The sequence below is a fragment of the Urocitellus parryii genome, chromosome 8, assembly GCF_045843805.1.
Source record: "Urocitellus parryii isolate mUroPar1 chromosome 8, mUroPar1.hap1, whole genome shotgun sequence".
Taxonomy (NCBI): domain Eukaryota; kingdom Metazoa; phylum Chordata; class Mammalia; order Rodentia; family Sciuridae; genus Urocitellus; species Urocitellus parryii.
Genome location: NC_135538.1, coordinates 123587710 through 123604050, shown reverse-complemented (window position 1 = coordinate 123604050; position 16341 = coordinate 123587710). Strand labels below are relative to the sequence as shown.

The 16341-nt window shown below is 37.3% G+C and overlaps 2 pseudogenes; both read right to left on the bottom strand.

Moving 5' to 3' along the window:
• Window positions 1–1036: 1036 nt before the first annotated feature.
• Window positions 1037–1198, bottom strand: LOC113178113 (U2 spliceosomal RNA; annotated as a pseudogene).
• Window positions 1199–15168: 13970 nt separating this feature from the next.
• LOC144256474 (olfactory receptor 12D3-like) lies at window positions 15169–16094 on the bottom strand (annotated as a pseudogene).
• Between the last annotated feature and the right edge of the window lie 247 nt (window positions 16095–16341).

Below are 16341 nucleotides of genomic sequence, written 5' to 3'. Positions count from 1 at the left end.
GAATGCTGCCCAAATACAACATTTTCCAAAAATTGCCCTTAAGATCCTCTTAATGCAAACTGACTGAAAGTAGTAGTAGTCTTTTATATAAGGCTAAGAATAAATTTCAGAAGCCTCAAATTTATTCTTACCCTAGGTTGAGAATTAGCAGTACAAAATCTCCCCTAAGCCTCTCAACATAAACACATTTGATCCTCGTTTCCAGGTTTATAATCCCACTTTTTCCTTCTTGGCATGTGGTATAACCATATGCTAATGATATTAAAATAACACTCCTCCTTGGGCAAAGCCTAATCTTATCACTGGGTGGGCAACAGAGGATCCAAAACAAAAGAAGTCATAGCCCCTGTGCTCGAAAATTTTGAACAGTTATGAGATGACACAATACAAAGGCAGAGAGTAACTTGTCCAGGAAAAGAATTTATGAGACACTGTGTAATTGTATACAAGTTAAATAGCTAGATACAAAAAAAATAGTTTACAAATTTAGGGATCTCTGCATAGATTTGTTTACATACATTTGAAAACTAACTATGGATATTAGAGATAAAAAGAAAATTTGATTTTCCATGGAGTTGATATCCAGTAAAATTATTTTTAGTGAACTAGAACACTTTCCTATTATAATTCATCATATAAATTACTTCTGATACTACATCAGTAATATCAAATATCCTTTTATAAATTGATATGTTTAGGAAAAACTAAGTAAATGTATCATAAATTATTATATATGGCAAATAAATGTAACTGACTCCTTTACAGAAGTTTTTTTTTCATTTTATATAGGTACACATTAATTATTCAGAATAGTGGGTTTTACTGTGGTAGATACATTTATCATAATTTGATCAAATGAATTTATTTTTTTAAAAATAATTTCAGCTCAATACTATTTCTTTTCCTCATAAAAGTAGTATGGTACACAGACTTTAAGTTGTTCTCCAATGATCCCCACCTCCTAGCATTCATCACTTTTTATAATGTCTAAACTTTTGAGTATGTACTGGATTTATAATTTAACTTCTTTTGTGGAGTGTGTTGCACCATTCCTGGTGGTACTGCAATATCAGGTCTATGCATGGAGTGCACAAAGCAAGTGCCTACTTCTCTAAAACTCCAATTACTATCATATCATATTTTAAATTGATAAGAATAAATGCTACACTTTATCTTAGCCAAAAGGCCAAGAAGATACTATTATCATTTAACTTCTAACAAACAGAATATTACAGAAGTAGTTAAATGTCATTTCAAAGGTTAGTTACAAAGGCTATAGTTTCAATGTTGGGCACATTTTCCTGCTCAATCATTCTGAAGGAACTCAGCTGTTATGTTGTGGGCCTCCCTCTGGAGAGGTCCAAGTGACAAGGCACTGAGTCTCTGATCAACAACCAGAGAGTCTGAGGCCCAGTGACATCAATGTATTCCACCACTGAGTTTTGACATGATGTAGACACAGCCAAAACCTTTGAGGCTTGTGAGTCAGAAGCTTACAGCTAAGTTGCACTCAGATTTCTGATCCCTAGATATTTTGAGATAATAAACATTTATTGTTTTAAACTATAAAACTTGGGGAGAATTTGTTACACAGCAATAGTTAACTAATATAAATATAAGGTCTTTAAAAATATTTAACCTGAAAATCTATAATTCAGGGAAGTCATAGTAATGAACAAAAAAGAGGTAATATATATGTTCTACAATATATGTTGTGCTTATAGTACAAACTGAGTGTTTAGAGAATAGTTTATAATAAAGGTGTGAGTTCAGTAAGAACTGTTTTACAAACTGCTTTGCTACATTTAAATTTCCATAGCACTATGTAAGACTAGCTGGTGCGCCACCTCTTTGTCAACACTTGAATTTTGTCAGAATTTATGATTCCAGATCTTCTATAGATGAGTAATATGGATTTCTTTAGACTTTATTTTCATTATTCTTTGTTGATAATATGTGCTGCAAATACTTTCTCCCACCATTTGGCTTGTTTCTTCACTTCCTTAGTGACAACTCTTGGTGAAGAGAAATTCATAAATGAAAAGTGGCTATCAGTATTTTCTGTGACCTCAGTAAGAAATATTTTCCTAAATGAATATGATGAGGATATTTCCCTGTGTCACTTTTAAAAGACCTTTATAATGCTTTCACACATTAAGGCATACAATATTCCAGAATTGATTTTTGTATGAGATGTGAGACTGGAATAATATACCCTTTTTTAAAAAGAGAGAGAGAGAGAGAGAGAGAGAACTTTTTAATATATATTTTTTAGTTTTCGGCAGACACATCTTTGTATGTGGTGCTGAGGATCGAACCCGGGCTGCATGCATGCCAGGCGAGTGCGCTACAGCTTGAGCCACATTCCCAGCCCTCATATACCCTTTTTATCAATTTATACATATTATTTTATTGATATAAATATATACAATAGTGAGATTTGTTGTTATATATTCAAATGTGCACACAGTAGAACAATATAATCTTGTCAATTCCATTTCCCAGTGCCTCCCCTTTCCCTTTGCTCCCCTTGCTCCTCTTTTTTTACTCTAATTGTGTCATTTCTATTTTTATGAACTCCCCCCTTGACCCTTTATTTTTTTCCTTTTTTCTTTTTTCTCTCTGGCTTCCACTTATGAGAGAAAGCAAGCATATGATCCATGACTTTCTGGGTGTGGATTACTTTGCTTAATACAATGCTCTCAAGTTGCATTCATTTTCCTGCAAATGGCATAATTTCATTGTTCTTTAGGACTGAATAAAACACACAAGCATGCCTAGCTATTGAGAATTGTGTTCAGATGCTGACTTTAATTCTTTAGAATAAATACTGAGGAGAGTTTTAACTGAATACTGTGTTTCTATTCCAAGGAGTCACACTACTGATTTCCAATATGATTGTACTAATTTACAACTCCACTAACAATGTGTAAGTGTATCTTTTTCTCCACATCCTTTCCAGCATTTATCATCATTTATATTCTTGATGGTTGCCATTCTAACTGGAGTGAGATAAAATCAGTGTAGTTTTGATTTATACTTCTGTGATTGCTAAAGATGTTAAACATTCTTCATATATTTGTTGACCATTTGTATTTCTTCTTTTAAAAAGTGTCTATTTAGTTCCTTTTACATTTATTGTTTAGGTTATTTGGAGGTTTTGTGCTGTTTTATTTATATAAAGGATATTAATTTGCATTGGAACAGTACTTAGTAAAAAATTTTTTTCTGTTGCTCTTCAGAAACTTGTTAACTTGATGTCATTCCATTTATTTACTCTTGACATTATTTCCTTAAATGTAGGCTTGGGCCTATAGAGTGTTGACCCTGTGTTTTCTTCAACAAGTTGCATAGTTTTTAAGTCTTTGATCCATCTTGAGTTAACTTTTATATAGGTTGAGAGAGAAGACTCTTTATTCGACTATGGATAACCAATTTTTCCAGCACCACTTGTTAGAAAGCCTGCCTTTTCTCCAGTGTATATTTGGTGGCTTTGTGGGCCAGATGACTGTATTTGTGTGGGTTTGTCTCTGTGACTTCTGTTCTATTCCATTGATCTGTGTTTGTTTTTTATTCCATGCAATTGTTTTTACTATTGCACTGTAGCATAATTTGAAATCAACTGTTGTGATGCCTCTAGCATTGCCTTTTTTGCTTAGAATCGCCTTAGGTATTCTGGTCTTTTATTCTTGAGCATGAATTTTAGGACTGTTTTTACTAGTTCTGTGAAGAATGTCATTGGTATCTTGATGGAGATTGCATTAAATCTGTAGATGATTTTTGGAATTTGGGTCATTTTAGCATTATTAGTTGTGCCTTTCCATGAACATAAAAAGTCTTTCCATTTCTTTCTTTCATGTTCTAAAATTTTTATTGGAGAAGTCTTTCGCCTCCTTAGTTTATTTCTACTTCTTTATGAGGTAATGGTTGTTACTGAGTGGTATCAGTACCAGCCTAGGGAGGAAAAGTCTAGATTATAATTATTGGCATCAGATCAATATTGGCATTAGTAGTCTCTGGATAAAATGGCTTCCAACCTAACAATGGCAGTTTTGATTTAAGAGACATTTTATTCAGGGATCCCAAGCTGTGGTGTCCTCGGCCTTCAGGCTATTTCTTTCTGTTTACTTTTCTGAATGTGCCAGCTAAAAGGTTAATCCCACCCAGCTCATGACACAACCCCTAGGAATGCTTGTGAAATTACTCTTTTTTTTATTTTTTTTTATTGGTCGTTCATAACATTACATAGTTCTTAATACATCATATTACACGGTTGATTCACGTGGATTATGAACTCCCGCTTTTACCCCGTATACAAATTGCTGTATCACATCAGTTTCCCTTCCATTGATTGACATATTGCCTTTCTAGTGTCTGATGTATTCTGCTGTCTGTCCTATTCTCTACTATCCCCCCTCCCCTCCCCTCCCCTCCCCTCCCCTCCCCTCCCCTTTTCTCTCTCTACCCCTTCTACTGTAAATCATTACTTCCATTTGTATTATCTTGTCTTGCCCCTCCTTTCCTCTTATATGACATTTTGTATAACCCTGAGGATCGCCTTCCATTTCCATGCAATTTCCCTTCTCACTCCCTTTCCCTCCCACCTCTCATCCCTGTTTAATGTAAATCTTCTTCTCAAGCTCTTCGTCCCTACCCTGTCCTTGTTTACTCCCCTTATATCAAAGGAGTCATTTGGTATTTGTTTTTTAAAGATTGACTAGCTTCACTTAGCATAATCTGCTCTAATGCCATCCATTTCCCTCCAAATTCTATGATTTTGTCACTTTTTAATGCAGAGTAATACTCCATAGTGTATAAATGCCACATTTTTTTTATCCATTCATCTATTGAAGGGCATCTAGGCTGGTTCCACAGTCTTGCTATCATGAATTGAGCTGCTATGAACATCGATGTAGCAGTGTCCCTGTAGCATGCTCTTGTTAGGGCTTTAGGGAATAGACCGAGAAGGGGAATAGCTGGGTCAAATGGTGGTTCCATTCCCAGCTTTCCGAGAAATCTACATACTGCTTTCCAAATTGGCTGCACCAATTTGCAGTCCCACCAGCAATGAACAAGAGTGCCCTTTTCCCCGCATCCTCTCCAGCACTTATTGTTGTTTGACTTCCTAATGGCTGCCAGTCTTACTGGAGTGAGATGGTATCTTAGGGTAGTTTTGATTTGCATTTCTCTGACTGCTAGCGATGGTGAGCATTTTTTCATGTACTTGTTGATTGATTGTATGTCCTCCTCTGAGAAGTGTCTGTTCAGGTCCTTGGCCCATTTATTGATTGGGTTATTTGTTATCTTATTGTCTAATTTTTTGAGTTCTTTGTATATTCTGGTTATTAGGGCTCTATCTGAAGTGTGTGGAGTAAAGATTTGTTCCCAGGATGTAGGCTCCCTGTTTATCTCTCTTATTGTTTCTTTTGCTGAGAAAAAACTTTTTAGTTTGAGTAAGTCCCATTTGTTGATTCTATTTGTTAACTCTAGCGCTATGGGTGTCCTATTGAGGAATTTGGAGCCCGATCCCACAGCGTGTAGATCATAACCAACTTTTTCTTCTATCAGATGCCATGTCTCTGATTTAATATCAAGCTCCTTGATCCATTTTGAGTTAACTTTTGTGCACGGCGAGAGATAGGGATTCAGATTCATTTTGGTGCAAATGGATTTCCAGTTTTCCCAGCACCATTTGTTGAAGATGCTATCCTTCCTCCATTGCATGCTTTTAGCCCCTTTATCAAAAATAAGATAGTTGTAGTTTTGTGGATTGGTTACTGTGTCCTCTATTCTGTATCATTGGTCCACCCGCCTGTTTTGGTACCAGTACCATGCTGTTTTTGTTACTATTGCTCTGTAGTATAGTTTGAAGTCTGGTATCGCTATACCGCCTGATTCACACTTCCTGCTTAGTATTGTTTTTGCTATTCTGGGTCTTTTATTATTCCATATGAATTTCATGATTCTTTTATCGATTTCTACAAGATATGCTGTTGGGATTTTGATTGGCATTGCATTGAACTTATATAGGACTTTTGGTAATATCGCCATTTTGATGATGTTAGTTCTGCCTATCCATGAGCAGGGTATATTTTTCCATCTTCTAAGGTCTTCTTCTATGTCTTTCTTTAGAGTTCTGTAATTTTCATTGTATAAATCTTTCACCTCTTTTGTTAGGTTGATTCCCAAGTATTTTATTTTTTGGGGGGATATTGTGAATGGAGTAGTTGTCCTCATTTCCGTTTCAGAGGATTTGTCGCTGATATACAGGAATGCCTTTGATTTATGCATGTTGATCTTATATCCTGCCACTTTGCTGAATTCATTTATTAGCTCTAATAGCTTCTTTGTAGACCCTTTTGGGTCTGCTAGGTATAGAATCATATCATCTGCAAATAGTGATAATTTAAGTTCTTCTTTTCCTATTTTTATGCCTTTAATTTCTTTCGTCTGCCTAATTGCTCTGGCCAGTGTTTTGAGGACTATGTTGAACAGAAGTGGTGAGAGAGGGCATCCCTGTCTTGTACCAGATCTTAGAGGGAATGCCTTCAATTTTTCTCCATTCAGAATGATGCTGGCCTGTGGCTTATCATAGATTGCTTTTACAATGTTGAGGTATGATCCAGTTATCCCTAATTTTTCTAGAGTTTTGAACATAAAGGGATGCTGTACTTTGTCGAAAGCTTTTTCTGCATCTATCGAGATGATCATATGGTTCTTATTTTTAAGTCTATTGATGTGGTGGATAACATTTATTGATTTCCGTATATTGAACCAACCTTGCCTACCAGGGATGAATCCTACTTGATCATGGTGTATAATTTTTTTGATATGTATTTGAATCCGATTTGCGAGAATTTTATTGAGGATTTTTGCATCAAGGTTCATTAGAGATATTGGTCTGTAGTTTTCTTTCTTTGAAGTGTCTTTGTCTGGTTTCGGAATCAGGGTGATGTTGGCCTCGTAGAACGAATTTGGAAGTTCTCCCTCTTTTTCTATTTCCTGAAATAGCTTGAAAAGTATTGGTGTTAGTTCCTCTTTAAAGGTTTTGTAAAACTCTGCTGTATACCCATCCGGTCCTGGGCTTTTCTTAGTTGGTAGTCTTTTGATGGTTTCTTCTATTTCCTCTATTGTTATTGGTCTGTTTAGGTTGTCTATATCCTCCTGGCTCAATCTGGGCAGATCATAAGACTCAAGGAATTTATCTATGCCTTCACTATCTTCTATTTTATTGGAGTATAAGGATTCAAAGTAATTTCTGATTATCTTCTGTATTTCTGAAGTGTCTGTTGTGATATGGCCTTTTTCATCCCGTATGCTAGTGATTTGGGTTCTCTCTCTTCTTCTCTTCGTTAGCATGGCTAAGGGTCTGTCAATTTTATTTATTTTTTCAAAGAACCAACTTTTAGTTTTGTCAATTTTTTCAATTGTTTCTTTTGTTTCAATTTCATTAATTTCAGCTCTGATTTTAATTATTTCTTGCCTTCTACTTCTTTTGCTGTTGTTTTGCTCTTCTTTTTCTAGGATTTTGAGATGAAGTATGAGATCATTTATTTGTTGTTTTTTTCTTTTTTTGAGGAATGTACTCCAAGCAATGAATTTTCCTCTTAGAACTGCTTTCAATGTGTCCCATAGATTCCGATATGTTGTGTCTGTGTTTTCATTTAACTCTAGGAATTTTTTAATTTCCTCCTTGATGTCTTCTAAAACCCATTGATCACTCAGCAACCTATTGTTCATTCTCCAGGTGATGTTTGATTTTTCCTTTCTTCTTTTATCATTGATTTTCAGTTTCATTCCATTATGATCAGACAAGATGCATGGTATTATCTCTACCTCTTTGTATTGTCTAAGAGTTGCCCTGTGACATAGTATATGGTCTATTTTTGAGAAGGTTCCATGTGCTGCTGAGAAAAAAGTGTAGCTACTTGATGTTGGGTGGTATAGTCTATATATGTCAATTAAGTCTAGGTTGTTAATTGTGTTATTGAGTTCTATAGTTTCCTTATTTAACTTTTGTTTGGAAGATCTGTCCAGTGGTGAGAGAGGTGTGTTGAAGTCTCCCATGATTATTGTATGGTGGTCTATTAGACTCTTGAACTTGAGAAGAGTTTGCTTGATGAACACAGCTGCACCATTATTTGGGGCATATATATTTATGATTATTATGTCTTGTTGGTGTATGGTTCCCTTGAGCAGTATGAAGTGTCCTTCTTTATCCCTTTTGATTAGCTTTGGCTTGAAATCTATTTTATTAGATATGAGTATGGACACTCCTGCTTGTTTCCGCGGTCCATATGAGTGATATGATTTTTCCCAACCTTTCACCTTCAGTCTATGTATATCTTTTCCTATCAAATGCGTCTCCTGTAGACAGCATATTGTTGGGTCTTGTTTTTTGATCCATTCTACTAGCCTGTGTCTCTTAATTGGTGAGTTTAAGCCATTAACATTTAGGGTTATTATTGAGATATGGTTTGTTCTTCTATCCATGTTTGTTTATTGATGTTACTAAACCTGATTTGTTATCCTCTTTGACTACTTTCCCCCCTTTACTGTCCTACCTCCCATTGTTGGTTTTCAATGTTATTTTCCATTTCCTCTTCCTGTAATGTTTTGCCAAGGATTTTTTGAAGAGATGGTTTTCTAGCTGCGAATTCTTTTAACTTTTGTTTATCGTGGAAGGTTTTAATTTCATATTCTAACCTGAAGCTTAATTTCGCCGGATACAAGATTCTTGGTTGGAATCCATTTTCTTTCAGTGTTTGAAATATGTTATTCCAGGATCTTCTAGCTTTTAGAGTCTGTGTTGAGAGATCAGCTGTTATTCTGATTGGTTTACCCCTAAATGTAATCTGCTTCCTTTCCCTTGTAGCTTTTAAAATTCTCTCCTTATTCTGTATGTTGGACATCTTCATTATAATGTGTCTAGGTGTGGATCTCTTATGATTTTGCACATTCGGCGTCCTGTAGGCTTCTAGGATTTGGGATTCTGTCTCATTCTTCAAGTCTGGGAAGTTTTCTTCTATTATTTCACTTAATAGATTGCTTAATCCTTTGGTTTGGAGCTCTGTGCCTTCCTGTATCCCAATGACTCTTAAGTTTGGTCTTTTGATATTATCCCATAGCTCTTGAATGTTCTGCTCATGGTTTCTTAGTAGACTTGCTGAGCTATCTATGTTCTTTTCAAGTTGAAATACTCTGTCTTCATTGTCTGATGTTCTATCTTCTAAGTGATCCACTCTGCTGTAGTATTCTCAATTGAGTTTTTAAGTTGGTTTATTGTTTCCTGCATTTCTAGTATTTCTATTTGTTTGTTTTTTATTACCTCTATCTCCCTGTGAAATTGATCTTTTACTTCCTGGATTTGTTTGTCAATGTGATCTTTCATTGGCTGATTTTGCTGTCTCATGTCTTCCTTGAGACTCCAGATCATCTGAAGCATGTATGTCCTGAGCTCTCTATCTGACATTCCATCTGTTGCAGCTATTACCTCTTCTAAAGTTGAGTTGACCTGCATTGCCTGTGGTCCTTTCTTTCCTTGTCGTTTCATACTGCTGGCGTTTCTTTCTGCTTGGTGAAATTGTTGTGTCTTTGATATTTTCCCCCTCTATTTATTTATATTGCTCTTGTATAGTTGAAAAATCACCCTTGCAGGGCAGGTAGTGGCTGTGATCCTCCTCCAATTAGTGTGATCCGTCTACCATGCTGGCAGGCCCTAGGTCTGCTTTGCTGGTCGGTCAAAGGTCCACCTACCCAGCAGGCGCCAGGGGCACCTGTGTCACTCCATAGGTTGCTGGGCCTAACCTCCCGATGGGTTGCAGGTTGGCCTCGCTTGCAGGCACTGGGGGAGGGGCCGGTTCCGCCCCTCAGCAGGCTTTGGGCCCGCTCTGCTGGTGTTCACAGTCCCCCGCCTACCTGCAGACACTGGGGTAGGGGACGGGCCTAGCCCTCAGCCGTCCGCCGGACCTGTCCTTGTGGGTCCGGTCTGCGTTCCCCGCCGGCGCGTGTAGCTGCTGTCACTTGGCTGGTTGCTGGTCCTGACCTGCCCGCCCGTCGTGAAATTACTCTTGAGGGCTATCGAGCTGCTCTGCCCACAGGCTGCTACTCCCCTCAAAGGGACCACCTCAGAAGGACAGCGTTGTTGGTTTGCTCCATGCTGCTGACAATAAATCTCTTGCATGGGATTCTGGTGAGTGGTGTGGTCCTTGAACTTTGCATGGACTTTGTGAGTGTCCTATATATAATGTTCACTGCTCCAGAAATATTTGAAATCAAATTGGTAGGAAAATGATTTTATTCAAAGCCAGTTTTGAAAGAAGACAAAATAAAACTATTACTTTAAAGGTTTCATCTTCAAAATCCCTGAAGGTGTGCAGAACGTTTTAAAGGAGAAGAGGCAGTAGTTACAACAAAGTGAGACAAAGGTAGGCAATGTGCATATGTAGATATGATTAGCATGTGCTAGATGGGTGGGGGCAGAGTGCAATCTCCACTCCCAGCTTCTTGACATACATCAGGTCTTTGGGGCTTAGAGAAGATTCTTGCTTTCACTCTCAACAGGAACAAGTTTCTCTTCATTTAGAGGGGCCCCAAATTTAGTCTAGTTTATGATTAGTTTACCTTGATACAGTATGTATTGTGTCAGAGCTTGAGGATCCTTTTTTTTAATGTCTCAAAAGTGTGGGGGCCTTCCTATAGATCAGGCAATTGTGTTCTATACAGCAGGGTATATGAGATGCACACTCTGCAATTGTTCTAGACTGCACAACTCTGTGTACTCCAAAAGGGTATAGGAACAATCTAGACTGGGTCCCCTTCATCAGTGTGGTGTCCTCAGACTTCATGTTATTTCTATTTGTTCTAGGAGTACGGGTGTCCATGAGTGGGACCTGAGGGCTCCCTAGCCATTCCTACTTGAGAACTGGTCATCAGTTTGGAGTTTTTCTCTCCCTTATTGTTCATGATGAAATATTGCTAAAATTTGAGTGGGGCTGGTTTTGTGTAGAACAAGGTGTGCTGTCTCTTGGCTGTGGTGTGGATATATCTGGTTGTGAGTGTAGCTCAGTACTCTATGAACTCAGTGTTAACAGTAGATTCCCAGCACCACACAGAAAAGGGGAAATAAACAGAAGCAACAACAGTAAAAAGAAGGAAAAACAGAAGCAACAACAGTAAAAAAGAAGGAAAAAAACAATATACAACATTCAAATAAATACTAGGTGCCTACTATGAAATCAAATACACTAATTACCACAGAAACAGGAATGGTGAGTTCAGCAATTAACAAAAAAAACTGTTGTTAATTGTCAAAACTGTTGACCAGGATGGATGTTCACTGCCTGTGCCAGGCTGTCTGCTTTCCATTCTTTCTGGGCTATGTATCCCTTAGAAAGACAAAGGACTGGGGATTGTCAAACTCTTTCTCCTTTTCTGTTCCTCACCAACCTGCACGCTGGAGTGGCCTGAACAGAAACTGGCTGAACGGTCTTGGCTTCCCTTCTCACTGGTGTAAAGTAGGACAGATAGGAAGTACTGTCAATTGGAGTTTTGCCCAGATAGTCTATCAGCTTGAAGTTGATTCAAAGTTCAAAATGATAAGTTCCAGAGAGGTTTAACTCTAATCAAAACTTAGGAACTTTGTCAAGTGGTATCTATTCAAACGAAATTTAGATCCACCCAACCCTATGACTATGCAGAGGCCATTCTCTGGTGGAAGTGTGAATCTCAGGGTCCACCCAAGAATTCTTCTCACCCAAGAATTCTTCTCACAGGTTCTTTCACCCTCTGCCCTAATTATGGCCTTTCCAGGCTCAACTCCCAAGTGTAATCACACTCACCTGTTCAGTTTCCTACCCTTCATCAGCTGGTAGTGTGATCTCCCAGACTAAAAGGGAAGGCAAGTTGAATTCTCCTCCATGTCTCCAATGTGAATTCCCTGTGGGTGCAATCATCTCTGTGCCTGTTTCAATTACATGCTGCCAGGTACATACATTCTAGGCCACACAGTAAAAACTGGTTGAGATAATGTGGCAACATTGGCCATGATCTCCTGGGTTTCTGCATCGAAAATCTCCAGTGTGACCTCCTCAAGATGGCCCCCTACCTTGGCTTTCTGTTGACCAGCTGAGAAACATGAAGTAGTTTTCAAACACCAGCTCACTTATAGCCTTTGATTTGACTGAGTTCATACTGTTTTTCTCTTCTACAAATTTTCCTACACCAAATTTGTCTGCTATGCTTCTCTATCTGTGCTACCCCTCTCCTCTGCAGTGACCTGCAGACATTGTCACTACTGACATGACTCGAATGTACTCTTTATTTTTCTCTATTAAAAATACTCAATTTTCTGGATCTCTTAGTCTCTGACTATCCAATATTGAATTTCTGTGAATTCTGTCTTGTCCATCTTGCTGAGAAGCAGTACATATGCTGCTCAGCATGTGTTGAGTGTCAGGGTACTGGTTCCAGGCTACAAAATTATTTCTAGACCTGCAGTAGGACAAAGGTCTAGAGCCTTCCTTAGGAGTATGAATAAGTGTTCCCTGGTGGGTCCTAAGCAAGTAGGAATGTTCCAGGTATGTAGTTGAAAGTGGCTACAGCCTAGTTACAGAGTATTTTCAGGATCTACAGTCAAATTGAGGTCATAATACCTGTATTGCAGGATGTATGTATGTGCATCTCATCCAATTCCTGGCAGCTGAGAGATGCTGGAGCCAGGTCATGATGGGTAGCTCCTAGGTCCACAGCCAGTACCAAGGTCAGTGGGACTGTTTCCTGGATCATAGTCTTGCATGATCTCTTGCTGGATTCCTTGGCAGATGATGCTAGTGGCAAAACCAAGAATAAATAGGGCTATGATATAGGGCTTTCTCCAGGTCTGTAGTGAGTCCTATAGTCAGTAATCCTGTGGTCATTTGGGCTTAGGCCAGAGGTCTCAAAATAACCCCTTTATTTTTTTGTCTTGAGCTCAAAACCATCTTGGTCCCAAAGCTCCCACAAAGGCACTTTTATCCATGAATTACTTCAAATTAATATTGGTGAGGGGAGATACATGTCAGGGAACCAACTATTGTACCATCTTGGTGCAATCCTGATGACTCCATTTTCAAAGCGTAAATTTCAAATGAAAATATACTTTATATATCTATATGTAATGTGTTATGTAGTATAATATGTTATGTAATATAAAAATATATAAATGCATTATATATTATATGTCATTAAAATGTGACAAAAATTAGCAGTAATTTGTTTAAAATCACTCAAAATATATGTATATTTTTTTCTCTCAGGCCTTTCATTGATGTGCAAAGAAACCAGAGTTAGGCAGAAATGGATATTTTATTATACATAAACATTTTCTTGTCATTCTAGTTCAGATACACACAGATATACTTAGTAAACAGATTCATAGAAATCACATTTCTATGTCTTTACAAAGTCCTTCAACTTCAAAAATTAACTAGAAACTTCCACATCAGGTTATTAACAGAAATTTAGACTACAACTTTTGTAAAAATAAATATGGTTAATGAGACAAAGAGAAAGAGGTAGAAAGACAGAACTGTAAAACATTTAATTGTGTATGGATTGGTTGTCTATGTATGTAAAGATGATGCAACAAGTGTGTCTAAGAAATATCCAAAGATTAATAGAAAATAATTGAAAAATTTCATGCTTCCAAACATCAATGATTATTTTCACATCATTTATAATGTGGCACAGTATACTTGAGCTATGGTATCAACTGTCAAGTAGGATATTGCTTATGCTTTAGACAATTTGTATTCACTGTAGATTTCATCTTTAATTACCTTCTATAAAATATTCCACCTGCTATATTCTGACTTATTTGCTAATTATTTCTCTTCTTAGTTAATTCTTCATTGTAAAGTATCTGTTGCCCCAGACAAAAAACATTTTACTATTCTTATGACCTTAAAAATTGAATATAATTATGCTCAGAAAAATCTAAATTGTTACAAATAGATTGATAATTTGATAGAAATATTGTAAAGCCTTTAAAAACCATAAAACCTACATGCTAATCTGAAAATAAGTTTTAAAATATATTATTCTAGGCATAAAAAGCATTAATTAATAGGAAGAAATAATTCCATTCAAATTATTCCCCTGATGTGCAAAGCTAATTCAAACCTATATCAATCATCCTTGTGCTATATTCATAGCCTAATTTATTGATATCATTGTCATTTTTTCAGTTAATAAAGATAAATAAAAATGAACAATGATCTTTAGTGCCTGTTGAATTCACACAATATACCTAAGCTCTCAGCAGATACTGAAAGTTTTGTGTTCAAATTCATCCAGAATCTAACTACTTCTCCTATCTCCACCACCATCACCCTTGCCTGCATTACCTTCAATTCTTACCCAAAGGATTAAGAGCATTCTAACTGATTCTCTATTCTCCACATGAATTTAATGTTATTGTTTAAATGTAGAAGTTATATCAAGTCAGTTATTTGCTCAAATGCCTCAGAGTCATCCAATATCATGCACAGTAAATACCCAAATCCTTAAAATGACTAAGATGCCTGTGTCCTGTGTCCAGCAACTGACTAACTTCATGTCGGGCCATTCTCCCCATTACCCACCAAGCTCCAGGCACACTGGCCATCTTGCTTTCCTCACAAGCAACAAGCACACTGTCTCAATGCTATTTCACTTGCTTTTGTCTCTTCATAAAATGACATAACCTCACTTATCTGTGTGACCCTCCACCTCATTTCTTTCAGTGTTGTGCCTGAAGGTCACATCTTGGAAAGGCCTTTGTTGTTCCCTTACCTTCCATAATACGTTCTACCTTCTGACAGAGGCACATTTACTTATTCAGTTATGTATTACCTGCCCTTTCAACAAAAATGTAAGATCCACATCCTCATTAATGGCCTCCTGGACCTTTTTCCACTGGGGTATGTTGTACAAATGGATCAGGACTTACACAAGATATTTCAAATGATGATTAAATGATTATATGAGTAGTGGTTGAAGTCATATGAATGAAGAACCTGGTTACCAACTAAACAAATATCTAAAATGAAAATAAAATTTTAAGAAATATATTGAATTACTATAGGAAAGAAAATAAATGTCATAAAAATGGCATACAGTTTTCCTGTTTATTATTGTGACTGATTTTCCTCAGGCAAACAGCTTCAGCTTCTTCCTAAAAATTCTGCTCAGGGCAAACATCACTTCCTTATTTTTAAAGATATATATCAGTAGGTTCAACACTGGAGTGACCATCATGTGTATAATAGCCATAAATTGTTCCTGTATTACACATGCAGCACAGGGAAGAGGGATATAAGTGAGCTCCATAGTTGTATAAAAGACAAATACCACCATAAAATGGGAGGGACTATTGGACAGAGCCTTGTGGAATACACTGCAGGACCAGTGCTTCAACAGAAGAAAGCCTCTTATATAGAAATAGGAAAGGAGAGTGAGGAAGCAAGCCACCATGGCTAAGCTGCAAGTGACAATGAAAATGAGCCACTTATTAAGACTTACATCACCACAAGCAGTTCCAAGAGAGGCTTGATATCACAGAAGAAGTAATTGAGTTTATGAAAGTGGCAAAAGTCCAGGCGTACAGTCATGACAAAATGCATCAGAGCATAGAAGAAGCTAATGAGCCACAGCACATCTGCCAACAGGACACAGAGCTGGGGGTTCATGATGACAGTGTAGCCAAGTGGGTTGCAGATGGCCACAAATTGATCAGATCCCATGATGATTAGCAAGACGCCTTCAGTGCAACCAAGAAAGTGGAAGAAGTGTAGCTGAGTGATACAGCCTAGGAAAGATATGACCCTGTGTGTGGAGAGGAGGTTCCACATTAGCTTGGGCATTGTCTCTTAAGAATAGCAAATATCCAGACAAGAATGATTTCTCAGGAAAAAATACATAGGAGAGTGGAGTCTTGGCTCTGAGATGATGATCACTAATATGGCCCCAACTCCAAATAGGTTTGTCATGTATATAATGAGAAAAATGATAAAGATTACAAGCTGTAGCCCCTGAACTTGGGTCAGTCCCTGCAAAAGAAACTCAATGTTCTCCATTACTTTAGGGAAGGAAAGATGACAGTGACAATTAGCAAACATATCTGGTACACTGTGTAGGGTGAAATGAAGCAAGTTTATCACCTGAAAAAAAAAGAAGGATAAACTGTGGTGAACAGCATTCCAGAGGTAAATTCATTTGCAGCATAACTGAGGAAAATGGAAGTACATGACAAGTTCTGAGTTAATGTGATATCTAATGCATGGAAGTAAAAAGGCTACTCAGACTGTACAGTTAACCCTAAAA